Genomic DNA, 26982 nt, shown 5'->3' with positions numbered 1-26982 from the left:
ATGAAAGTCGCTATACCTAAAGCCCCCTCCAGACTATGCGCGTGAATCGCGGGCGAAGCCGCGAACGCGAGTGTGGAGTCGATTTCGCTGTCTGCGAAAATCGACTCCACACTTGCGTTCGCGGCTTCGCCCGCGATTCACGCGCATAGTCTGGAGGGGGCTTCACTCCGTAAATCATAGTCATAGAACTTGATCTGATGCCAAGAAAATGTCCTAGTGACTGACGATCAAAGTGGTTGATGATGCTAGCCATGGTATAATATACTCCGCCTGGTACTCCATTCCCGTCTTTTCTAGGTCACCTAACTGACACGGGCCTACGTCATCATGCGACAGCGCTATATGACAATATGCGATAGCGCTATATATAGCGGCCATGTTGTTGTGACGTAGGCCCGTGTCACTCTGGGAATGGAAGACCATGTTTTATTAGACTATGATGCTAGCATACGGCGCAAGTAGGTGGAGCAAGTAGAGGCGCAAACTACTTGCGCGTGGAGTGTGTTCAGGGCAGGGTGTTGAAACCTGACGTAAGTTTGGCAAAAGTCTCTTGTCGAGAACTATGTCGTCTTTTTAACCGCCTTCAAAAAAAAAGGAGGTTCTCAGTTTGACCCGTATGTATGTATATTTGTATTATTTGTTCGCGATTATCTCGCGTTTCGCTGAACAGATTTTGATGCGGTTTTCAGAAAAGTGTTTGTTACATTCTGGAGAAGGTTTTAGTATACATAGATCTGAGCTGATGCTGAACCCTGGCTGTACCTAGTGGAACTCAGGTTTGGTGCAACATAGGCACACGCTGTTTTGGTCATCCGACGCGTCTTGATGAGCACTTGGGAGAGCAGTACCCGAGATAGAGCTGATGCTGAACCCTGGCTGTACCTAGTGGAACTCAGGCTTGGTGCAACATAGGCCCACGCTATTTTGGTCATCCGACACATCTTGATGAGCACTTGGGAGAGCAGTACCCGAGATAGAGCTGATGCTGAACCCTGGCTGTACCTAGTGGAACTCAGGCTTGGTGCAACATAGGTCCACGCTATTTTGGTCATCCGTCACATCTTGATGAGCACTTGGGAGAGCAGTACCCAAGATAGAGCTGATGCTGAACCCTGGCTGTACCTAGTGGAACTCAGGTTTGGTGCAACATTGGCCCACGCTATTTTGGTCATCTGTCACATCTTGATGAGCACTTGGGAGAGCAGTACCCAAGATAGAGCTGATGTTGAACCCTGGCTGTACCTAGTGGGACTCAGGTTTGATGCAACATAGGCCCACGCTATTTTGGTCATCCGTCACATCTTCATGAGCACTTGGGAGAGCAGTACCCAAGATAGAGCTGATGTTGAACCCTGGCTGTACCTAGTGGGACTCAGGTTTGATGCAACATAGGCCCACGCTATTTTGGTCATCCGTCACATCTTGATGAGCACTTGGGAGAGCAGTACCCAAGATAGAGCTGATGCTGAACCTAGTGGAACTCAGGTTTGGTGCAACATAGGCACACTTTGTTTTGGTTAACCGACTTGTCGTCGTGTGCCTAGGTTGCAGAGTTCCACTAGGTGGGTCAATCAACTTTTTTCTAACCGCCTTTAAATAAAGGAGGTTCTAAGTTTGATCCGCATGCTTGTATGTTTGTTCGTGATTATCTCGCGTTTGGCTGAACTGATTTTGATGCGGTTTTCAGAAAAGTGTTACATTTTGGAAAAGGTTTTAGTGTACAGTACATGGATGGTTTCAAAAACCAATTGGACCCGGTAGGTGGCGATGCTGTCGGTATACCTACCAACAAATTTAAGTTGCTGAAACCGATTTATATAAAATAGTGGGAGTTGGAGTGGGAGTCGAACTCGGTCTAGGACTGGAAGTGGGAGTTGGAGCAATATACATACAAATCGTTTAGCACCGAAACGTCATATTATGTTTTGTCGCGATTCTCATCGAGTTAGACCATCACCAACATTAGTAGGTAGTTCTAGTTACTAGCCCAAAATTAAATGGAGAAGATAGCCAACTAGTATTTTAGCCCAATACCTAAAATAAATGAAGTACCTATCAATAAAAAATAATAAATAAAATAAAATTAATACATTAATTAAAAATAAACAAAAAGAAAACTAAAACAAAATAACTTAATACTAAATTACACTAAAACTAAATGGAGACTAACAAACTTGTATTTTAGCCCAAAACCTAAAATAAATGAAGTACCTATCACTAAAAACTCAGTAAAAAGTAAAAAAAAAAAAAAAAAAAAAAAAACAAAACCAAAAAAAAATAACTTAATATAATTTCTTTTTTAAAAAAAAGGGAACCGCCTTCAAAAAACCAACCCACTGAAAAGCACAAAATAATTTTTATATGGCACCTCTGTACGTGTCTAGTCCCTATCCCGTCGTAAAGCAAATTTCTGCCAAAAAGTAATTAATACCTAAAAATAAGAAAATTAATAATCATCCAGGTAATTATTTAGTTTTTGAAGGCCGTGCCAAACCAACAAAAACATTCTTTGCTGCCAATCAGAAAAAAAATACGAGTATGTAGGCCTATTGACTTCCTTGAAACGATGTGACCCTTCAAAATTGTATATGTGTTGTCCGTTCCCAGACGAGATTGCCAGTAATTAACATAAAAATATTTTACTACAGCAACATTGCTAGAACTGGCTTTGTCTATACGATTTCTAGGAACAAATGAAATTATTTTATCAAATATATTTTGATTTGTATTTTATGAAGTAGTCATATGTAAATTATTATTTATATTTTGATATATGTAAATTGTTATCTATTATATTTCAGTTTGTCTTTGTCTATGTTCATAAAATCTACGAAGGATAGACGTGCCTCTACCCTCCTTAATAAAATAAAAAAAAACTTTGTCAATAGGCCTCTTTGATAGGCCTTGATTTGGGTCTGGCCGGTAAGAACATAGGTCATTACAAAAGTCTGTAATGTCAATGCTGTCAGTAAAGTAATTTAACGCAAAAATATCATATCAGTTTTCATATAAAACGATTTATTCACTTGAAATATATTTATTTAGGTTCCTATTAATTTTTAAAATAAAAACTATTCATATGTACGAGCAACATATCTAAATGCGTCTTCGCACAGACAGGCTTAGTTAAAATTAAACCGTTGTCTCTCTTCCTTCCTTGCTGTATCCAGCAATGGCGACTTTATCAACAATTCTTATCCGGATTATGAAAAGCCCTAATGTGTGTGTGGAAACCAGAAACAGCGATAATTTCAAGGTAAGAAATATATTAATATTTAAATAAAAATGAGCGTACTAAATTACCAAATTCAAATATAATAATTTAATCTTACTATCCCCGTAAACCCGCGGACGTTATATCGCGTCCGAAATTATAATCAAAATTCATCATAGATGTAAAACTTCACATTGTTTGAGCTGGTAAATTTAAGACCCTAGGAATTAGCGACGTTAGTAATTAGGAAGTTAGATTATATTGTTTAATTTGTGACTATTTTGTTTTAGAAATTGAATCAATCTAATTGATGGCTTGAGCGTGAGATAATAATATATTATAATCCTGGGCCGTCATATGATTTCTTGGAAAAAGCTCAAAGGGCACGTATCTGCCGCATATCCAGGCTAGTTTCCCGGTGATCAAGAACGCCGCGCGGAGCTGTGAAGCAGAAAATGTCCGATAACCGGATAGATGTAATAACAACTTGTAACCATTTGCCATATCAATGTATGTATTCATATGTATTACTCCTAACATATATACAGTAATGCTAATAGGAATGAAAATATTTATATCTTAATACGTAACTTTTTGTTACCTTTTATATTTGACGAATTTCTAAATATAGTACCTAATCATTATCTTTTAACGTATTTTTTTATTTATATGTGATATGCTAATTTAAGAGCCCAACAACGTGCACACTAGCGCCACTGCTAAATAATCGTGATTATTTAAATTTAAAAAAGGGGCCGCTACGGACTGTATTGTGTATTTAAGTACCTTTTGAATACATCAAACTAGTATTTAAGGCGCGGTGTGTAGTAAAATGCGCTTTTTTGTCACCATATTTACAGACTTTTACAAGGATTTCATGCATTATTTTCTAGTATGTATAACTTCAGTCCTTGAACTACGTTATTGCTTGTCAGAAACACGACGGCTCATTATTTTCTCGATAGAATCTTAAGTTGAAAACATGCCTAACACTGTCTTTATTTCCTTATGTTAGAAGTACTACGACGAAAATGTATATGAAACTTACTTCAGTCGATAGCTTTTAAGTAAATCTTCATTATTGCTTGTCCTTTTATCGATACGTTAATTTTTTCATTCATCATTTGATGAATTCAACATTTTGCCTACTAAATTACATCCTACGCGGCAATACCTTGCGCCCATTCCTCACGCCAGTACGCCCGTGACCACTGTCAGCGTCGGACCTATGCTAGTTTAGCGGACGTTTCATAAAATGGGTAATCACAGTATAAATATGCAAATATGTTATACACACAATGTTTTTCAACATACTTGCGAAGAAAAGCAAAATAATTCTTAAATACGGTGACATTTCAGACATTCGTCCGTCATATTGTCATTTTATAGCAAGTTGGGCAGCAAAGGCACACACCCATCTAACCAATCCGGAATTCAGTCACGATTGATAAATTGTGTAAACATATTTTAAAAGGCTATAAAATTAATCAAATTGAATAATTTTTAAACATAGATATACAGGATTCAAATATTTTAGACTGGTCATATTTTTCATAAAATCGATTTCAATTGGCAAATCGTATTACTTTTTGGCAACCGGGTTTTTTAACCTAATTAGACCCCGCTGAATCCGAATTTGCTGGTTGCTTGATCGAATTCTTGACCGGAAGTGAGATATTTGATATTAAAAGACCCTTTTTTTAGTTTTTCGTAAATAACTCTTAAACGGTGGCGCATAGCAAAAAATATTCTATTACATAAGTAATCTGCATAAAATTGCCTACAAGAAAGATTTAGTACAATTTTTTGCTAGGATCAATATTCAAAGAGATATTAACGCGGGAAATTCAATTATAATCAATTCTAAGGTCCCCTTTTTTAGATTTTCGTAAATAACTCGTAAACGGTGGCCAATATCAAAAAATGTTATAAAACGTTAATAATCTACACAAAATTTTGTACCAAAAAGATTCAGTACACTTTTCGCAGGGATCAATATTCAAAAAGATAATAAAGAAGGAAAGTTAATTATAATAAATTCTAAGGTTCATTGTTTGTATGTTTTCGTTAATAATTTGAAAAGTATGACTCATTGCATCTTATACATAAATAATAAACATAAAATTTCCTACTAAACATGTAGAACTTTTCGCTAGGATCAATATTAAAAAAGACAAAGCAGCGGGTAAGTTAATTATAATCAACTTTAAAGTCCCTTTTTAGTTTTTTTGTAAATAACTCGTAAACGGTGTCCCATAGCAAAATAGGTTTTAATTAATAAATAATTTACATAAAATTTTCTCCAAAAACATCTTGAACTTTTTTTCTCTAAGATCAATTTTAAAACGATATTAAAGGAAGAAAGTTAATTACAATCAGTTCACAGGTCACTTTTTTTTTAGTTTTTCGTAAATAACTCGTAAACGGTGGCCCGTTGCAAAAAAATATTATACATAAATATTGAACATAAAATTGTCCACAAAAAAGGTTCTTTACACTTTTGCGCTACGATCAATATTTAAAGAGGTATTAAAGGGGGTAAGTTAATTAGAATCAATTTCCAGGTCCCTATTTTTAGGTTTTCGTAAGTGATTCGTAAAATAAGGCTCATAGCAAAATAAGTTCTTAATGTTCTTGTAAATAAATAATCGGCATACAATTTTCTACGAAAAACATAACACTTTTCTCTAGGATCAATATTTGAAACGACGAAACGTTTTCTTAAATCAACTTTTTATCTCTTTGTTAACTTTAACAACCCTAAAGTATTGATCGTAACGTAAAAATAAAAAGATCCAAATTTGTAGGAAATTTTATGTTAAAACTTTTGTTATTGTTTTGTACCTATGCGATTCGTACAGATATTCGAGATATGAGCAAAAATATGAAAAAGGTACCTTCACCCCCCTCCCCCCTACACCCTCAGCACACCCGCTAAGCTCGAGGACATTAAGTATGGTTATCTGGACACCACAAGGTATAACTGTGCCAATTTTCAAAATTATACGAATTATTTCCGCAGATTTTTTTTATTTTCTTGAGCTATTAACTAACTCGAATGTCGAAGTAGAAGTGTTTTTTGTCATTACAATCTTTAAATGCTTGACTTTTACTCGTCAATTCAAAATTAGAAAAATAGTAAGTAATTACAGTTAGAGTTATAAATTGTTATAATTCTTTTTGTGAAGATAGCTAAATTATCTTAGCTTTGCTAGTATTCTTCCTTATTTTCACTACCTACTTGCCCGAAATTGACTGCTAGAGTTAGACCAAGTCTGCAACGATTTTGATAGCATAGGCAGTGCAAGTGTTATACATAATTTCATAGAAGTTTGACGTTTAAAATAACACTTGCACTGCGTGTGCAATCAAAATCGTTGCAGACTTTTCTTGGTCTAGCTCTATTACATTTTTAATGTCTATTAGTAAGAACTATTATTTGTCTCATAATAATTTGGTATCATTTGATTAGATTCTCAGTTTGTCGCGGTATACACTTATATTGTATATATAATTAATAATTATTTACACTCACCGTCTTACCTACCATTTTTAATTTCATTAAGTTCATCAAAATTCGAATTTGCTAATAAATCTTATTCAATATTAATTGCCGGAAAAAATCCCGGAACTGACAATTCAGAATACCGATGTCGTCAGAATAAGGACGTAGACGTGCTGCGCGGGAATGGTGCGGTGCGCCGCGCGGGGCGCCCGCCTGCCCGCTCTACCACGCGTCTGCTTCACCCCCTTGAAAACGTAAAACTCGAGTATAAGAGCGCCTTAAGTTGCTGGATTCGTCGATCTATGTGCTCAAAACAAAAACGGCCGTTTTAACTTTGGACGGGTAGATTGACGAATCCAGTAACATAAAAACTAGTTTAATGTATTCAGTAGTGGCGCTAGTGTGCATGTTGATGGGCTCTTAAAAACCTGACCCCAACAAAAAAGAAAAAAATACAAAAAGAAATTCCCTCTCCGGGATTCGAACCCAGGACCATTAGCTTCCTGAACTGGATTACTGCCAATACCCGCTAGGCTAAACGAGTTGTCAATTCTAATTACAATGGTATCCTACCAGAGCGCTAGTAGTATAAACGAACTTTTGAAAGGGACATTTTTTTGTATGGAGTTATCGTTCTTCTCCTAGTGAGTATTATATTCTTTGGACTGGACACATATAGAGGTGCCATATAAAAATTATTTTGTGCTTTTCAGTGGGTTGGTTTTTTGAAGGTGGTTCCCTTTTTTTTAAAAAAAGAAATTATATTAAGTTATTTTATTTTGGTTTTGTTTTTGTTTTTGTTTATTTTTATTTTTATTTTTTTTCTTATGATAGCCCAAACATAGGGATAAGTATACTTTTTATTCCATTGTTATTGCCAAAATTGCTTTACCAAATTAAAGATACTTGCATGCGCATGCTTAGAGAATATAGTCTGGCAAACACAACCTGTCAGTCAGTAAGAACCAGGTAACCAAACTATACTCATCCCTTTCTTTTGGGTGCTAGTACTAGCGTAAGACAAAGACAGTATGATTTTCTCTGTCTATGTTTGAAATGAGACAGTCCAGAGGCGCTACCGAGAAAACCGAAATTCGCAAATTGCGGGGATCTTTCTCTTTTACTCCAATGAAGGCGTAATTAGAGTGACAGAGAAAAATGCCCGCAATGTGCGAACTTCGATTTTCGCGGTTATAGGCCTGGGCCAAAAGCCCCCTCCAGACTATGCGCGTGAATCGCGGGCGAAGCCGCGAACGCGAGTGTGGAGTCGATTTCGCTGTCTACTCCAGTAAAGATACGGTTACGTTAAACATTAATTAGTAATAGGCAATTTTTTTTTTATTCCTGTTCTTTAGATCATTTTAAGATACTTTATTTCCGAATCCAACAAACTTTCTGTCCGGAAGTAGGTAAAAAAAAATAGTTAAAAAAAAGAGCCGTTCTTGTTTGTTAAAAATAGTAATATTAGGTCCTTACCTATGAAATTGGCGTTTTTGTTCATAGATATAAGTCTGATTCTAGTTTTTTTTTTACAAAAGTACATACACAATTACAATAAAACTACAATATGATTTCGCCAAACTGCTTGACAGCAATTAATTGTTATTTTTTATTGTTAAGTGTTCAGAATTAAGCCTTGAAAATAGGTCTTTTCATGTGCTGTCGGTTCGAGTATTAAAATTACTTATATTTTTCTAATGGTACCAATTTTCAAGAAATGGAGATATTGAAAACATACCTTAAAGGTTTTTAGTAAATGTAAGCGGAAACGAATATCGACAGTCGATAAATCGAATATCGTTAGTGTTGTGTGTCGACAGAGTGACATCCCTAGTGCGCAAAACGTTCAAACTGATAAACAAGACCAAGTGCGGGTAGTTCGAAAAACTCGCGCGGCTAGAAGATGTTGATGTCAACTTGAGCCAGTCTTCTCCGAGACCACGGGGACAACGCCGTCCTCGAAACGTCGGAGGTAAATCTTAAAACTTAAATACGCGATTAAGTCCCGTTGTGCAGTTTGATAATACCTTAAAGGTGTCAAAAATTACTGGAAAAATTTTGTTTGGTTTGAATTAGCCATCAAAAAAATATCCGCAAAATTAATTGTATGGAAATTCGTGTTTCGTTGAAATTCTCCGAACAAAACGCCAATTTCATAGGTAATGACCTAATAGTATTTTTAGTTCGTAAACGTGACGAAAATAATATTTATAATGAGTCGACAATGGAATCAGTCAAAATATTAACACGGAAAATAACTAATTCAATAAATGGCGGGGCCTCACGGATATACGTCGTAACTTGATATAAAAAAAAAGTAATAATTAGGTCTTTGATTGAATTACCATAAAACTACCTCATTAAGCTATTTATCCGAGAATCCGACATCAATATTATTTGTATCACTTGTATATATATTTACGCCTTAAACATGCTAGAAAAAATGGTTATAGATATAATTTCTTGCAGACTTTGTTCTGATAACGTTCAAAGTGATATTCAATACATAATCACACAAAAATATGGTCAATGTAATAAATATGTATGTGCATTTTAACAAATTTCTCTAAATGAAACTACCAAATTTGAACTCTTTGCGCTAATGCTAAGGATTACATTTCCTTGCGGCGCGCGGGGACAGTTTCAATGCGAGCGGTGGCGGGAGTTCGTGCCAAGGACGCGTGGATAGTATGTAGGTAAGTATGTACTTACCTACAAGTTGCTACAAGTGACAGGCCAATTCGAACGTGCGCGGGCGTCTCGCGCGCGTGAATGATAGCTGATTAAAAATAACTGATATCATTTCCAATATTATTGGTTGATGTTCAAATTATATTCGTAATTATATACGTCAATTATGACCCACTACAAAAATAAAAATTGCGCATGACTATCTATCGTTCTTATTTAATTTCAGAATGGCATGGTATGGAGTGACATTATAAAAGGAATACTTATTATCGTAGTCATTTGACAGTTTTGGTGACACTTTCACATTCTGTCACAGCGAAGTGTCAACTTCACAGTGAACAGTCAACTATAGTACATTGTAGGAGAGGACGGAAAACCGCTAAAAGATGGACGAGTGAGTTTGAGGCCCGACACGTTGGTGGAGGCCCTCGAATAATACGACTCCATCTTTAGCGTTTCCGGCCGAGGCATTACATAGTGCTTTTCACGACTACTGCGAGGAAATAAGGAAACATTTGGATAACTATAAGTACTAGCCCGCGATTTCTCTGGTAGCAAATTACTAGCCACTGCCTGTGCTGTCTCTTGAATTTCGGTAGGCGTCAGCGTAAGAATATCATTTTCTTCACTAGAAGAACTCATTTTTATAGCGAGCGTAGATAGGTACGTGTTTCTTATATTTTATAGTACTATCCAATTCAGTGAGAATTTTCCGATCCCGCCTTTTTTCTTTTTTATCACATTTAAGAGGCGTTTTTATGTTGTTTGCTTCAAACCGACTCTAAACTTAGAAGCGTTTTTGCTAAAAAACCACAAACAGCTACAAAAGTAAAAAACGCCTTAAGCGTGAATCGAATGAACTGACTGAATGAATGAATAGTTTGACATTTCGTTTTTTTTTTAAACAAGAAATTGGTCCTATAAATAACCTAAATTTATTTTTGAAGGAAAAAGTTGCGCCAAAAAAGACCTTTTATTGATTTTTATGTTTTAAATTATACTCATTGCTGTAGCGAACTGTCACCAATGACAGATGATGATAATAATGAAACATTGTAGTAGTGGTGGTTCAGGTGCTACAGCTACTACTATTACCACATCCACTTACCACTACTATTACTACTAGCTATTGCCACATTTCCGAACAGTGGCGTGAAAAATTTAATTATTTATTTCACACCAGCTCGGAAAGGCTTACTTTGCACTTCAAAAACTGAGAGCAAAGTTTCATTTTATTCACAAGTGAGGCAAAGGAATCAAATGCAAATTTTGAGTTGTTTTCTTATGTTTGCTGGTAGAATTGACTTTTAAATCATAAATATTTAATAAAATTCATTTGTATTTGATTTTGTATGATATTTTTACATTTAATATTTGCTTTGGGTTGGTGTGGTGAAACATTTTGTGTTTCACTTGGAGCAAATTTTGTTTAACCCTCGTGCTTTGAAACCCTCGCAACGCTCAAGATTCCATGTTTCGAATGTTTTACTTGCTCAAGTATCAATATTAGCACGAGCGGTTAAACAACAACTTTGCCCCCTTGTAAAATAAATAACTATTTCAATATAGTCATAGTCAGCTAAACTGAGGTACAAATTCAAAAACTCACCAGCAGTTTAGCTTCACGACCTTCCAGATGGAAAAACAGCAAGCCAATGACTTGAAAATTTGCCTTGTATAACTGACAAAGCAACCTGCCTGTGTGGTGGGAGTGTAGGAGCGAGGGACGTATATGCTAGAAAAGGGCAATACGACCTACGATAGTGTTGCCACTCTCAATTAGAAATGCAATGGATAGTTGTTTGGTCGGATACCGGATATTCGGCCTGACCGTCGGCCAAATATTCGGTATCCGACCGCCGAATCTTCGGCCGGCGGAACAATAAAAAAAATAAAAAATCATTTATTTCAGACCTTGGTTCATACACTTACACCAAAAAACTAATTAACTACAAACTAAATTTAACAATACCTACATTTCGGTTTTTAGGTGCGCATTGTGCAGGTTTTAACCTGTTTCGTGGTGAACGTTGGCGCGGACTCATTTCTATGTTCGAAATGAGTAGGTACCTACGCGTGCAAGTGAGTGGATGTTTAAATTGTTTTGAAATAATAAACGAGTAATGTACAATATGACCGTGACTGTTTCTTAAATCCAATTTGTTCACTCTGAAATCAAGCAAAGTTACTATCCGGTATCCGGCCGGGTATATTATTCTGAGGTTCCAAATATGGGTACAGTTGTTTAATTGTTGCTTAATTTGGAGATTGACCCCAATTTCATTTCTGATCAAATCGGTCGATTTGATCATCCCGTCTGGACTTCACTTAACAGCCGTAACACATTACCGCGCCGTTCAGGGTCACGGTGCGCCAAACCATAGCCTGATGTCATGTAGGTATGTATAATGTACTTAGTCCAAAATTATGTTATTTATATGCATTAAACGTTAAATCTGAACCAATTCGATTACTATTCTATAGTGAAACACATTCAGCTTGACTAGAAAAAGCGCGGCAAATTTAAAACATGTATAAGTAAAAAGCATTTAACGTTTCAATAGCGCTCAGAGACTTTTATCTCGATATCGTAATTTTCTAGCGACAAATCCATTATCTATACAAAACTGTCGCAAAAATGTTATCGCTTCTATATCGTGGTACAGGATAGGATGGAGCCATATACTTTACTACTTGCTTGCAAGTATCGTAATTAAACAGTGCTAAGTAGTTAAATACGCGCAATGTATTTTTATGTCATAAATAATGTATTTATTTAATGTTAATTTAGTATTAATTATAGTATGTATATTGTTTTATCCACAAATATGAATAATTGTAGTTAATTTACCAATAAAACATAATTTATACGGCCACAAATAAAATATTAAATGCTTCTAAAGGCTGTTTGGTTATTTCTACATGGAAACGAAGTCATTTCAAATTATAAAAACATTAACTGAACACCTTATTGCCGCCTGCAGTCACCGCTCGCCGCTCAGCTATCCGCTGTCGTTAATACCACGGCCTTACGTTTTATGACACTGAGTCGCGTCAGGGGAGCGACACTCTTCGGTGCGCTTGCGTTCAGTCGAGTTTTGGAATATTACTGCAAATTTTTGTTGTTTGTTAATTTGTTGGTTATGGTGTCGACTTTTATTGCCCTAGTCGCCAAATGATGTTACTAGTGAAATTTTAACCGACACCACACGGTAAAAATAAGTTTAACAATAATTACTTAATTAAAAATCGAATAAAAACGGTATTTCTAATACATAACTTATATTTTTTGCTATTCAATTAAAGAGTACTAACAAAATCCTAACTCAATTAATTAGTGCAAATATTTTAAGGTTTGCTTTTCCTGCTCGGCCTTGCGTCGCAAGGTGCCCGGTACCACTGTATTGCAGCAATAACTAGAAATGCTTACTTTGGGGAACATTAGCAACTGTCGTTTTTGATAATTACATTTTAGTGGTGAGGGGTGGTACTTAAATGACCGCTATTGAAATTCTAAATGGTTTAAATTTATAGGCGCGAAGATTTGATTTCCCTAAGAAAATTTTAATTTCGCGTCTTTTTCTGCTATCAAATTGGGTGTGTGTCAGTATAATAGCCCTATATAATTGGCCTATTATTGTATTAAATTTAACGCGCACGCAAAGACGGAAAGCCTGCAATTACGTAAAATTAACTTTCTTATTTACAGCACTCTTGCCCAGATTAAAGCTGATAATTAGTTCGAATCTAGTCTCCCATATTTTTTACGTTCACTGGTACATATGTTTTGACCGAGTAAATAGTAAATATACTAAATACTTTTTTAAATATTCGCGCTCGGGGCGATGGAAGTTTCATCGTTCCGTCACCCCGCTCCATGCAACGACCAATCGCGTTAGCTCGCTGGCTCGCGCGGCAACTTTAAAGCAACGATAACGTTTTTGATGGTTTTTTGTGTTACGAATCATATTTCAAGCCGGTTTTAACAGTATTCGACGAAAGAGAACTCATAATAAAAATCCCATATGATATTGATCTATTACCATTTTTAACCAGGCAATTAATGCACAACCCCATAAAACCTACCATACGGTATTATTTAGTGTACGATTAAATTGCAACGCTTGTACTTATTGTAATTTGGAAATAATGAGAGAAAAAATAGCCTATTACCATTTTTGAGGACGGAAATATACTGAATTTAATAATAACCGTAGGTTACTTACTTTAAATGTAGGATACAGAATTATTTTTTGTGTGATTCATGCTTAATGTCATAAAGCAAATATTTCTCTATGAGTATAAATTTAAAAAATGTTATTAATATTTTTTACAAACTTTCTGTGATTTTTTATATTTTTAATTTTTTTTTTAAATACCTAAATGTAATACATTTATTTGGATTATGTGTCGACGTAATCACTAGATTTATTATCTGTCCCATACACCGAAAATTTCAGCTATTACTAATTATTTCCATTCCGCCATACTAGCCGAGCGTACCTTTCTTGGCGTAGTCTGCGAAAATCGACTCCACACTTGCGTTCGCGGCTTCGCCCGCGATTCACGCGCATAGTCTGGAGGGGGCTAAACAATAATGATTACGTCTAAGCCAGCTGTCACTGTAACCACTTTTGTTTAGTGTACGATCATGGCAGGGGTGCGAAACTCCTGACTTCGGTCGAACTCGGCTCCGTTCGGCTCAGCATTGCTCCGAGCAATTATTAGGGTTGGCACCACTTGACTTCCTTTTGCGAGCACGACCACAGATAAGATAATCACTTGAATTTTGACAACCCTAAATTGCCGAAAGGGATAGTGCCATATATTAGATAGAGACAGCATGATTCGACCCTGAACCGCTGTCAAACTTCGTTTTTGTAGGAAGTTTCCTTTCTGTACAGTAGTACTATTAATTTTTCACGCCACTGTTCGGAAATGTGGCAATAGATGATCTAAAACCAAGCTGGAAAGTAGGCAATAGCTGTAGCACCTGAACCACCACTACTACAATGTTTCATTGTTATCATCATCTGTCATTGATGACAGTTCGCTACAGCAATGAGTATCATTTAAAACATAAAAATCAATAAAAGGTCTTTTTTGGCGCAACTTTTTCCTTCAAAAATAAAATTAGGTTATTTATAGGACCAATTTCTTGTTAAAAAAAAAAGAAATGTCAAAACCATTCATTTCATTTTTTTTAACAATTATCCATTCAGTTCACGCTTAAGGCGTTTTTTACTTTTGAAGCTGTTTGTGTTTTTTTTAACAAAAACGCTTGTAAGTTTAGAGTCGGTTTGAAGCAAATACCAGAAAAACGCCTCTTAAAAGTGATAAAAAAAGTAAAAATGGCGGGATCTGAAAATACTTACTGAATTGGATAGTGTAAATTGTGTTTGATTAAAAAATACAAGAAACACGTATCTACGCTCGCTATAAAAATGAGTTAGTGAAGAAAATGATATTCTTACGCTGACGCCTACCGAAATTCAAGAGACAGCACAGGCAGTGGCTAGTAATTTGCTACCAGAGAAATCGCGGGATAGTACTTATAGTTATGCAAATGTTTTCTTATTTCCTCGCAGTAGTCGTGAAAAGCACTATGTAATGCCTCGGCCGGAAACGCTAAAGATGGACTCGTATTATTAGAGGGCCTCCACTAACGTGTCGTCCATCTTTTAGCGCTTTTCCGTCCTCTCCTACAATGTACTAATTCTGTGATCATGGTCTAATAAAACATGGTCTTCTCTTCCCAGAGTGACACGGGCCTACGTCACAATAACATTGCCACTTTATTTCAACATAACATGTTACATGGGTACATTATACCTATGGTTAATAAGTTAAAATATTTCTTTATAAGTTTATAATTTTCATTTATATGTATTTTATCTTAAATTTTACAATAACACGTCATTTTTAATTATTCGTTAGCAATATCTTCCGATTCACGAAAGAAATTTCAGACGTTCGGGTAATTCTGTTTACATTACTGGCAACACAGGATAGCGCTGTCACATTTGACAATTCGGATCTAGATAACTTCATGTCCTGACCGTCATCCTTGTCGAACGCGTGTTAATTGTTATTTCCCTCTCGCTTAGTGTCAGCAGTCGCAATGTTTTCCAAACTTTTCACGTCGTAAGCTTGGTAATTAATGTGTAACTGTGAATTAGTTTTTCAAACGTTTGTCATGTATAGATAAATAAAGTTTAATTTAATACATTAGATTTGTTTTATTTTACTATGTTTCTACATGAATAACTTAAAATTAATGCCGTTATAATAATTTTCACCGTTGGTTAAAATTCTCCCACATTTCAAAGTTTGAGAACCTGTAAACAGCATGATGACGTAGGCCCGTGTCAGTTAGGTCATACGCGAATCTCGGAATAGAGTACCAGGCGGAGTATATTATTATACCATGGTCATTACAGATTGGATTTTGTATGTAAGTGTGTGAGAAGTGCGACTGTGTGCACCTTTCCCCCCGCGAAAATGGCAGAAAGATTTGTACGGTGAGATATCGCTTGGGCCCCTCCCTTCCGATGTGTCGGAAGCCGGTGTTGCTCGAAGGTTAAAATATTTCTTTATAATTTTATAATTTTCATTTATATGTATTTTATCTTAAATTTTACAATAACACGTCATTTTTAACTATTCGTTAGCAATATCTTCCGATTCACGAAATAAATTTCAGACGTTCGGGTAATTCTGTTTACACTACTGGCAACACAGGATAGCGCCCTCACATTTGACAATTCGGATCTAGATAATCGAGATTACTTCATGCTACTTACTAGATTCATTCTAGTATAACTGGATTGGGCATGAGTGGTGGGGATAACTGACAGAACGGGATAGTCTTACGTATCTTTCAGTAGGAGTAGCAGAGAAAGCGCTATTATTGTTTGTCCTTATCACAGTCTCACATATTTTTTGTTCCCCACCTTTTTTTTTGTATGGATAATGGTGGGCAACAAATAAATTCGACCAATCACAGTGTCGCATTTGCGTATGTTTTGTCCCTCACGGAGGCACGCGTATACCACTTCTATACGATCCTACCTTCTATGCTTCATGCCCTGACCGTCATCCTTGTCGAACGCGTGTTAATTGTTATTTCCTTCTCGCTTAGTGTCAGCAGTCGCAGTGTTTTCCAAACTTTTGACGTCGTAAGCTTGGTAATTAATGTGTTACTGTGAATTAGTTTTTCAAACGATTGTCTTGCATAGATAAATAAAGTTTAATTTAATACATTAGATTTGTTTTATTATACTATGTTTCTACATTAATAACTTAAAATTAATGCCGTTAAAATAATTTTCCCCGTTGGTTAAAATTCTCCCACATTTTAAAGTTTGAGAACCTGTAAACAGCATGATGACGTAGGCCCGTGTCATACGCGAATCTCGGAAGAGAGTACCAGGCGGAGTCACGGACCTAGAGAGTAAACCGGACAGAGTACATTAGCCAAAAAGTGTGTCCACATGAGAAGTCAAGGTGGGCCGTTGCATCTCTTTCTAATTAGGCTGACCATAAGTCATATGTATGTGGGATATTAGGATAACATTGAATATATAGTTTGGCCAGGATCTTTTCTTATTCGTGCATAGTTATAGAGAATCATACTGTATTTTCGCTGTACTAGTATTATGGCCTGAAAAGGGATGGATATAGTTTTATTCTCTTCTGTAAAACGCTTCACACAACCTTAGGCACTTAATTTAGTTGTTCTAAAAGCTGTTGCTAATAGGCGCACTGGACCACGAACATGGTGGATCGTCAGGAATGTGGTCCGCCGTAACGTCTGTCAAGAACACGGGTATGAGTGAGAGAGATAGAGAGACAGATATGGTGACAGAACCAGAGGGTCTACCGCGAACCAAGTTCGACGTGTTGCCTCTCTGTCACACTTACGTACGAATTTACAAGTGCGACAGAGAGACAAAATGTCGAAAGTGGTTTGGGGTAGGCCCTCAGGGCAGTGGGGGATTTACAGTATTTGCCGTCCTAGGCCCCAGGCCCTGTAGCAAGCACTAGACGCCCCTTTCTCAGCACCCATCATATAGACTGCCACCCTAGGCCCGGGCCTACTCGGCCTTAGAGCAAATCCGCCACTGCCTCAGGATCGCGTGGATCCGCTACGCCCGTTTGTTATAGTTTTTAACTAGGACGCTTATCACTGGAGCATAAATTAAATTATAAAAATAAATATCATTTATTATCAGGCGACTAAGGCCCATAGATACATACCTTACAAACTAACATACGTACAATAGTAAAAATCTTACAAGCTAAAAATTATTTCGGCGTCACCGAAAACCATAAACACCGAAGTTCGCAAATTGCGAGCATCTTTCTCTGTCACTGTAATTACTCCTTTATAGGAGTAAAAGAGAAAGATGCCCGTAATTTGCGAACTTCGGTGTTCACGGTGGTAGGCCATCTGTGCGAAAAGAGAAGAGTCGTGAAATGTAAAGAAACTAGTGATGTGCCGTTCCCAGTAAATTTTCCAAAGAGGGTAAGCCCTCATTGCGCGAGCGCTTTTTCAACGCGCGTTAAAAAGCGCGTTAGAATGAAACAAATGGAAACATGTGTATTTGTTCACACGATGGTGGTGGCGCTTTTTATCAAGCCTTGTTTTTTTTTTCGACTTTAAGCGTTGGTCGTTAAATCGAATTTAGCGTGTGAACGGATTCAACCCCTTTTGTAACGCGCGTTGAAAAAGCGCTCGTGCTTTTGAGGGCTAAATTCCCAGTAACGTATCTGGTATCGTCCCAAAAGTCAGTGAATTACGATAAACTTCTATTTTTCTTTTATTATCTATGTGTTTTTTTATTATTATAACAATTTATAAATGTGTCTGTAATGTTTAAGGCAGGGACCGTATAACCGGTTTTATTAAATACCTGTATAAAAACTGCCAAACGAATACCGGTTAAAATGTTAAACCTGTATTTGAATTAGAGGTATTGCTGTCATTCCGTTTTTGTCTTTATCGCTATTTGTACACTATTTGACATAATCAAATACCGGTATTCATTAATACCTCAATAATAACAGGTATTCAGAATACCGGTAATGGTCTTAGTATTTAATACCGGTATTCACTGCACGTAATCAAAGAGTAAAGACCAACAACTTAGCGGTTGTAAAACAAATAATTATTACAAGAGGTTAAAGTTGTTCTAAGTCCTCATGCTAATATTGATCGCTGTGCAAGCGAAAGATTTCATAATTTAACCACGAGCGTAGCAAGTGGTCCGAAAACTGTAAAATTGAGCGTTGCGACCGTTTCAAGGCACGAGGTTAAAGGATGACTCACGTTAGACCGGGCCGTGTCCGGGCCGGCGCTCCCGGCGCAACGTTTTCTATGAAAAGCATCACGTGATCGCCTGTCATGTCATAGAAAAGTAAGCTCCGGAAGCTCCGGCCCGGACACGGCTCGGTCTAACGTGAGTCATCCTTTAAACAAACTTTGCTACCGAGTGAAACGACACGCAAGGAAAATACTAACCAAGAAACATTACGAATTAAATCCAAATGAATGAATGAATTAATGAAAATAATTAATCTTAGAAAACATTTCCATATGAAATATGAGCGCCGCGCCGGCGCGCCGCCGTCGCCGCCAAAATTTTCGTGCCGCCGCCGCCGACGCTGTGCTATCGGCGTGGCATCGGCGTGACCTTGTTAGATATTAGAGTCTGTCTACTCTAAGCTAATTCTGCACCAATTAGAACAGAACAAAGTGAGGGAGTGTTATTAAAATATAAACGTCATATTTTCATAGAAATTTGACATTAACGATGACATTTCCATGACGTTGGCGTTGCAAATGCTGTGCATATTAGATTGATCGGGAATTTATTGTTTTTATATAAGGTGCTAACAAATTAGCTACCGATATTTTAAGAGATGGTACTTCATATAAAAACAATTAATTTTAAATAGAAATCAAGAAAACTTTTCATATCATATTTTAGTTTTATTTACCGAACAAAAAAATAAATTAAAATTATATCTAAAAATAATCATTATGTGCATTTAACCATAGAGAAAAAACTACATAGAGTGCTCACTCCATACATCAGTTTTGGTACCAAAAATACTATTATTTTCGTAGACAACATCGGCGGCGGCGTCCGATGATTATTTCACCGGCGGCGGCGGCGTGATCGGCGTGAAATCGGCGTAGCAAAATTTTTGATACTGCATGAGAACGTGGCTGTGTAATAGAAACTCTACATTAAAGCCTTCTGAGTATTTACTAGGCTATCCAAAACATATTACGCGTTTTCTAAATTATTGCCGTAATTAAATTACCATCATGTCATTTGGCAACCATTTCTTACCAACCTAACGGTTACCAACGGTATGTTTAAATATTACTTGATATAAAAAAGACACTTTAAAACGCTACATTTTAGGCAGTATAAAAACTTTGAAATACAAATAAAACACAAAAAGATTTCTTTATAAGTTAGGTCGTACTTAATAAAAAAAAACTATATTGACTTTTCCCAGCCACTGCCGTGTTGTTTGTCCTACCTATGATTTGTTATGAAATAATGATGAAATACTTTACATTTGTCTGAACTGAAGTTCATTAGAAATGAATTCGTGCGAGGCCAACGGCTGAGCTGCAATGCAGCTAAGATCGGACAAGGACCAATGACCAAGCGTTTTAAAAAGCGAGGCCGAAAGTTGAGTTCCAAACAGGGCCAAAGATTGAGCTGCGACGCTGCGAGAGAGCAAAGCTTTGAAATTTGAACAGTGGTTTGCATTTATCATTGATATTTTAGGATTATATGGACCTTTTGAATGCCTATAACCTATTCTGAGTAGCGCCGTTAATGATCTAAACTCGGTTAAATATCTATTATCTGATTCTGATAGTAGTAGTATCTAACAAGGTCACGCCGATGCCACGCCAATAGCGCAGCGTCGGCGGCGGTGGCGCGAAAATTTTGTCGGCGGCGGCGGCGCGCCAGCGCGGCGCTCATATCTAATAGATATTATCTTTCTCTTTTTTTTTCTTGATACTTTCTCTTGTCTATGCTGAAGCTAAACAAGTGGCAGTAGTTAACGATTCGGTGGCGAGCCAATAAATAAATAAAAAATGCAATGAAAGCAATGCAATAAATAAGAAATAGGTGATATGGAGCCTAACCTACTACGTCTATTCCAGAACATATCCTCAACAATTGAATGTAAAGGTATGGGCACCGCACACAACAACAAAATCATGTAATGACAGCGAGATTTTGAAATTAATATTCTTTTTAGGGTTCCGTATTTCGTACCGATATCAAGTTGAACCGCCAACTGCAATAAGTTTCTTGAAGGTTTTTTTATAGGCTTTTAATATCGTACGCTTAAGTCACATTCACTCATTCATTAATTCATACTATTTTTGCGATTAGTACTCTGTGCGAGCAGTGTGTGTAATCATTCACCTCGAACCTCGACTCTCCAAGCGATACGTACATATAATAACTGTGGCCGCATAAACATCTACACGCGAGTGACGTTTTAAGTTTTGGGTAAACCGAAATCTGCTCGTTCCCAAATACCCTTTTCATATATTTTTGCATTTATTTATGTTTTGTCTCTTTCTACAAAAATCATAATTTTAGTGTAGGGTAAACCTAAATTGCATAATTCCTAACTACCCATTTAGTTATACCAATATTTTGTCTCTGTCTCTCTCATGTAACTGTTTGTTATTTTTAGCGTAAGGTAAACCTGAATAGCGATAATTTAAACTACCCTTTTCCAGCGCAGTAACATTCTATCTCTTTCTTTCTTATGTGTCTACTATGTTCGTCTCATGCCTGCAAACTTGTATAAAAGGAAGACGATTTTCTAAATAAAGATTCATTACAACCCTGAAACTGCTTTCATTCACAAGCCACAGAAGCTCTCACCTCAACAGTGGTGACCACCGACTACAGCGTTAAGAAGATCAGAATGGGTGAAAACGACAAGCAACAGCCACCAGCCCCGGTAACAGCTCCAGCGACACCAGCAGTACCAGCACCTGCGGCAACAGCACATTCGGCACCAACCATCATTCCAATTATCAGCGGAAATGAAATATCAGGAGTATCAGTTGGACTGCGTATCCCACCTATTTGGCGCGACAAGCTTCGAGCTTGGTTTACACATTTCGAAGCTATTATGAACTCACAGAAGAAAGGGGATCAAGCTATGTACGAGCTAGTCCTGGGACAACTAGAACGTCAAGATATCGACGAGATCTACGACCTATTGATTCACCCGCCAGAAAGCAACAAATATCAAGCCATCAAGCAAAGATTAATAGATGTCTACGAAGAATCAGAGCAAAGAAATGTGCAGCGCGTTTTAGCCGGTCTAGAGCTAGGCGATTTAAAACCATCACAATTACTGAGAAGAATGCAAAACCTATCCGGCGATCATCTGTCAGAAGCAACGCTTCGCAGCAAGTGGTTGATGCAGCTTCCTAGCAGCGTCAGCTCTGTGCTAGCACTCAGCGAGAAGGCAAGCTTACAAGAAATAGCTTTGATGGCGGATAAAATGATGGAACAGCAATCACGTCACGAAGTGTCCGCTATTCAGCTCAATACTCACTCTCAATCCCAACCTGTACCTGCACCACAACAAGAAGTTTTCGCCGCCGCTCAACCTTATTCAGCGCCATCTACATCATCAGCTTCAAAACATCGCATGTTAGAAGATAAAATAGACAGATTAACTGAAGCCATTACGCAGCTCATCGCAACGCAGGCGCACGACCGGCGCGGTCGCTCGCCTCAGCGCAACTGGCGCGGGCGCCGCGACCATAGCCGTTCCGTATCTCGGAGGCGCGGCTTCCGCTCACACCGCAGCGTAACACCGTTCGATTCGTCGTACTGCTACTTTCATCAAAAATTCGGCCAGGATGCATATAGATGTACTCAACCGTGTACATTTAATCAACAGTCAACTACAACAGCGGGAAACTAAAACCAGCGTTGGACGAGACGGGATCCAGCGCCCTCAACAAGTCATACCGTATATTTATTACCGATAAGAAATCCAAACTCTCGTTCCTCATCGACACTGGCGCCAACATCAGCGTGATACCTAAAAGAAGAAACGTACAAATGCAGCCGACAACGTTCAATTTGTACGCAGCGAACAACACAGTTATACCTACATACGGAGAGAAAACTATGGAGCTAGATTTAAACCTACGACGGCCGTATCGCTGGAAATTTATAATCGCCGCGGTATCAAGACCCATCATCGGCGCAGATTTCTTAAATCATCACAAAATACTCGTGGATGTCGCCGACCGAACCCTCATCGACAAACAAACAAGTCTCTCCGTCAGAACTCCAGTCTGCAAGTACCAAGAACCGTCTATAAGAAGTATTGACATCCAACAGAAGTACCACGACATTTTAGCAGATTACCCTGACATTACGCGTCTATCGTCGATGAAAGAAGGACCGAAGCACTCCGTCGAACACTATATTGAAACGACGGGTCCACCGCTACACTGTAAGGCGCGGCCAATTCCACCACATCGTTACGCTGCTGTCAAGAAAGAATTTGAAGTCATGATGGAGCAGGGCTTATGCCGACCAAGCAAGAGCCCATGGGCCAGCCCGTTACACGTTGTCCCTAAAAAGAATGGCGATTTGAGAGTATGCGGAGATTATCGACGTTTAAATGCCATTACGATACCAGATCGCTACCCTGTGCCACGGCTAAAAGACTTCACGTATCAATTAAATGGAAAGAAGATATTCTCCACGCTCGACCTCAATAGGGCATATCAACAACTTCCTGTATATAGCAAGCATATAGAGAAGACCGCCATAGTAACTCCGTTTGGGCTTTTTGAGTTCCCCAAAATGTGCCCGGGATTAAGAAACGCGGGCCAGACATTCCAACGATTCATCCATCAAGTACTTCAAGGCATCGATTGTTGCTACCCATTTATCGATGACGTCATCATTAGTTCCCGAGATGAGGGTGAACACACTGAACACTTACGCGCAGTACTGGGAAGATTAAACGACTACGGCATAACAATAAACCCATCAAAATGCGTATTAGGCGTCACAGAAGTCAAGTTTCTGGGCTACACCGTGTCGCAACAAGGAATCAAGCCACCCGAAGATAAGGTTGCAGCTATCACTAACTTTCCCAAGCCAAACACCATTGAAGAGCTACGAAGGTTTCTCGGAATCGTCAATTTCTACAGAGATGCCATTCCTAACGCGGCGGCCATTCAAATACCATTGAACGCTTATCTCCATAATTGCAAGAAAAAAGACAAAACTCAAATTATCTGGACAAACGAAGCAACCGACGCATTCGAAAAGTGTAAAAACAGCCTGCGAGACGCCGCCCTGTTAGCACATCCGTCGCACGACGCACCTCTGGCGCTAATGTGTGACGCATCCGACCTGTGCGCGGGATCGGTCCTAAACCAGTACGTCAACAACAAATGGCAGCCACTGGGCTATTTTTCAAAGAAGTTCTCCAGCGCCCAGCAGAAGTACTCGACGTTTGACCGCGAGTTGTTGTCAATTTATATGTCAGTCAAATACTTCAGGAAAATGTTTGAAGGCCGCTCATTGATCATCTTCACTGACCACAAGCCGCTTACATTTGCACTAAAGAAGACTACGTCGAACAACGAAACTCCGCGACGTACTCGCCAGCTACTATTTATCAGCGAGTTCACCGACGATATACGGCACATCAGTGGGCAAGACAATCTCGTCGCAGATTCGCTATCGCGGATTGAAGCTATAACCTGCCCCTCAGCTATCGACTATAAGCAGTTGCCAGCAGCGCAAGAAAAGGACAGCGATATACCGAAACTAATGACGCAAAATAACTTGCAATTTAAGAAAATTGCACTACCAGGCACTAACTGCAAAATAATCTGCGAAACGTCAACATCAAATGCAAGACCATACCTTCCTGCGAGCTTTCGACGCGTAGCTTTCAACGCCGTGCACAACCTCAGCCACCCTGGTGTGAGGACTACGCGAAAGATGATGACGGAGAAATACTTTTGGCCCAATATGAACTCCGATATTTCAACGTGGACGAGAGCCTGTATACCGTGCCAGCAATCCAAAGTCCAGCGTCATACAAGCAGCGACTATGGTACGTTTCAACCAGCCGAGCGAATGATGAATATTCATGCGGACCTGGTCGGACCCCTACCACCATCACACCGCGGGCATCAATACCTACTCACCATCATCGACAGAAAAACCCGTTGGCCTGAAGCAATACCACTGCGTAGCATAACGGCGGAAGTGGTAGCAAAAGAAATATACGAAAAATGGATCACAAGATTCGGCTGCCCGTCCACCATCACTACCGACCAAGGGCGTCAGTTCGAGAGCCAGCTTTTCTCGTCGCTGGCTAAACTACTTGGCATCGAAAAGTACAGGACCACTCCTTACCACCCTATGTCAAATGGAATTATCGAGAGATGGCACAGATCGATGAAAACAGCTATCACAGCAAGCCTCGCTAGGCAACATAACAAGTGGCTCGATGTTTTACCCACCGTACTACTGGGACTGCGAGCGGCTACTAGAAGCGACACAGGCGTCAGCGCAGCACAATTAATGTACGGCTGTAGCATAAGGTTGCCAGCAGACTTTTTCGACGTATCTAATACTGCCACCGACCAAGCGATGGACTACGGCTATGTTGACAACCTACGACGAACGATCAGCCAGTACAAAGCAGCGGAGTATTCACGTAAAAATACAAACGTTTTTGTGCACAAAGAGCTACGAACGTGCCAAAACGTATTCCTACGCATCGATACGGGACACAAAGCGCTTAAACCACCATACGAGGGCCCTTATCCTGTTTTAAGCCGAGACGGCAAAGTATTTAAACTACAGCTGCCCGGCCGACAAGTAAATGTGTCCATAGATCGCCTGAAACCTGCCTTCGTAATTAACGACGACTTATCAGAAGGAGCTGATCCAGAACCGAAGACTACTCGCTCAAGAAGGATAAGGAAACCCGTGGTACGCTTCGCTTGAGGGGGAGCACTGTGGCCGCATAAACATCTACACGCGAGTGACGTTTTAAGTTTTGGGTAAACCGAAATCTGCTCGTTCCCAAATACCCTTTTCATATATTTTTGCATTTATTTATGTTTTGTCTCTTTCTACAATAATCATAATTTTAGTGTAGGGTAAACCTAAATTGCATAATTCCTAACTACCCATTTAGTTATACCAATATTTTGTCTCTGTCTCTCTCATGTAACTGTTTGTTATTTTTAGCGTAAGGTAAACCTAAATAGCGATAATTTAAACTACCCTTTTCCAGCGCAGTAACATTCTATCTCTTTCTTTCTTATGTGTCTACTATGTTCGTCTCATGCCTGCAAACTTGTATAAAAGGAAGACGATTTTCTAAATAAAGATTCATTACAACCCTGAAACTGCTTTCATTCACAAGCCACAGAAGCTCTCACCTCAACAATAACTATTTTATTTGACTATAGCTACACGCTCCGACTTCGCACGGGTTACACAAAACCTTAACAAATTGTATACCTAAAGCTTCTTCAAAAATCTTTCTATTGATAGCTGAAATCTGCATGAAAATCAGTTGAGTAGGTTTTGAGTTCATAGCAAACATACATTCATATAGTTACAGACAGACGCGGCGGGGGACTTTGTTTTATGAGGTGTAGTGAATTAGTGATAGATTCAATTAACAGTAACCGCCCTTCCACACATCGATTGAAACCCCTTTTTCTACCCTACCTATGTACTATCTAATCCTTTGCCTATGTATTACTTATGATTGCTATAATAAATGCTTGATACTAACAGTAACCTCACAATATAAAGATGTTCATTATGCTGCTTATCTACAGTTCATGCCATGAAAAACTTTTTTCCTACCATAATTCAATAAATAATCCTTGAAATTAAAATTTCGCTTATTTTATAATGTTTCAAAGGCAAAAAAACATGTTTTTCCAGCAATTTTTTGGTTTGAATTCTTTTCGCATAAATCAAGTTTTCAAGGCTACGCCGCCGATTCGCCGCCACTGCCAACCAATTTTGACCGGCGCGCCGCCGCCGGCTAAACGCCTATCGGCGATCGGCGCTCATATCTTTGAGATTACAAACTACATATGTACATAATAATATACAATTAAATCAACAAAAAAAAACAAATAATTGAATCAAATTAACGCTATTAAATATTAATAATTCAAAATCATCAACTAACAGCTAATTTCACCAGACAACATGGAAACGGGCATTCTAAGATTCGGATCTTAAGTATTTACAAGCGGGCCGAACACGTCCTTGACGAGTAGCGAAGGAACGAATCGTGGTACTACTACAACCGGTATTGCCACTTACTTATTACCGGTAATAGCTTTAGGAGTAAACTATCAAATAGTGGTATTTGTTGTCAATTGGCTAAACCGATAACACAATTGAATACCGGTATTCGAATACCTCTATTCGGAGGTTTAGTGATATAAATACCCAAATTCAAATTACACCGGTTATACCTCAAT

The 26982-nt window shown here is 38.3% G+C and overlaps 1 protein-coding gene across 1 annotated transcript in view; it reads right to left on the bottom strand.

The window, feature by feature from the left end:
- Positions 1-3585: 3585 nt before the first annotated feature.
- The window catches only part of LOC134804104 (uncharacterized), a 450088-nt gene continuing 426691 nt past the window's right edge, over positions 3586-26982 (bottom strand). The window contains exon 5 of the mRNA XM_063777046.1: positions 3586-3655. The gene's annotated coding sequence lies outside the window, so the exon portion shown is untranslated. The remainder of the gene's footprint in view (positions 3656-26982) is intronic.

The sequence above is a fragment of the Cydia splendana genome, chromosome Z, assembly GCF_910591565.1.
Source record: "Cydia splendana chromosome Z, ilCydSple1.2, whole genome shotgun sequence".
Classification (NCBI taxonomy): domain Eukaryota; kingdom Metazoa; phylum Arthropoda; class Insecta; order Lepidoptera; family Tortricidae; genus Cydia; species Cydia splendana.
Note: the sequence above shows the minus strand (reverse complement) of the source record. Positions and strands in the feature narration are given on the sequence as shown.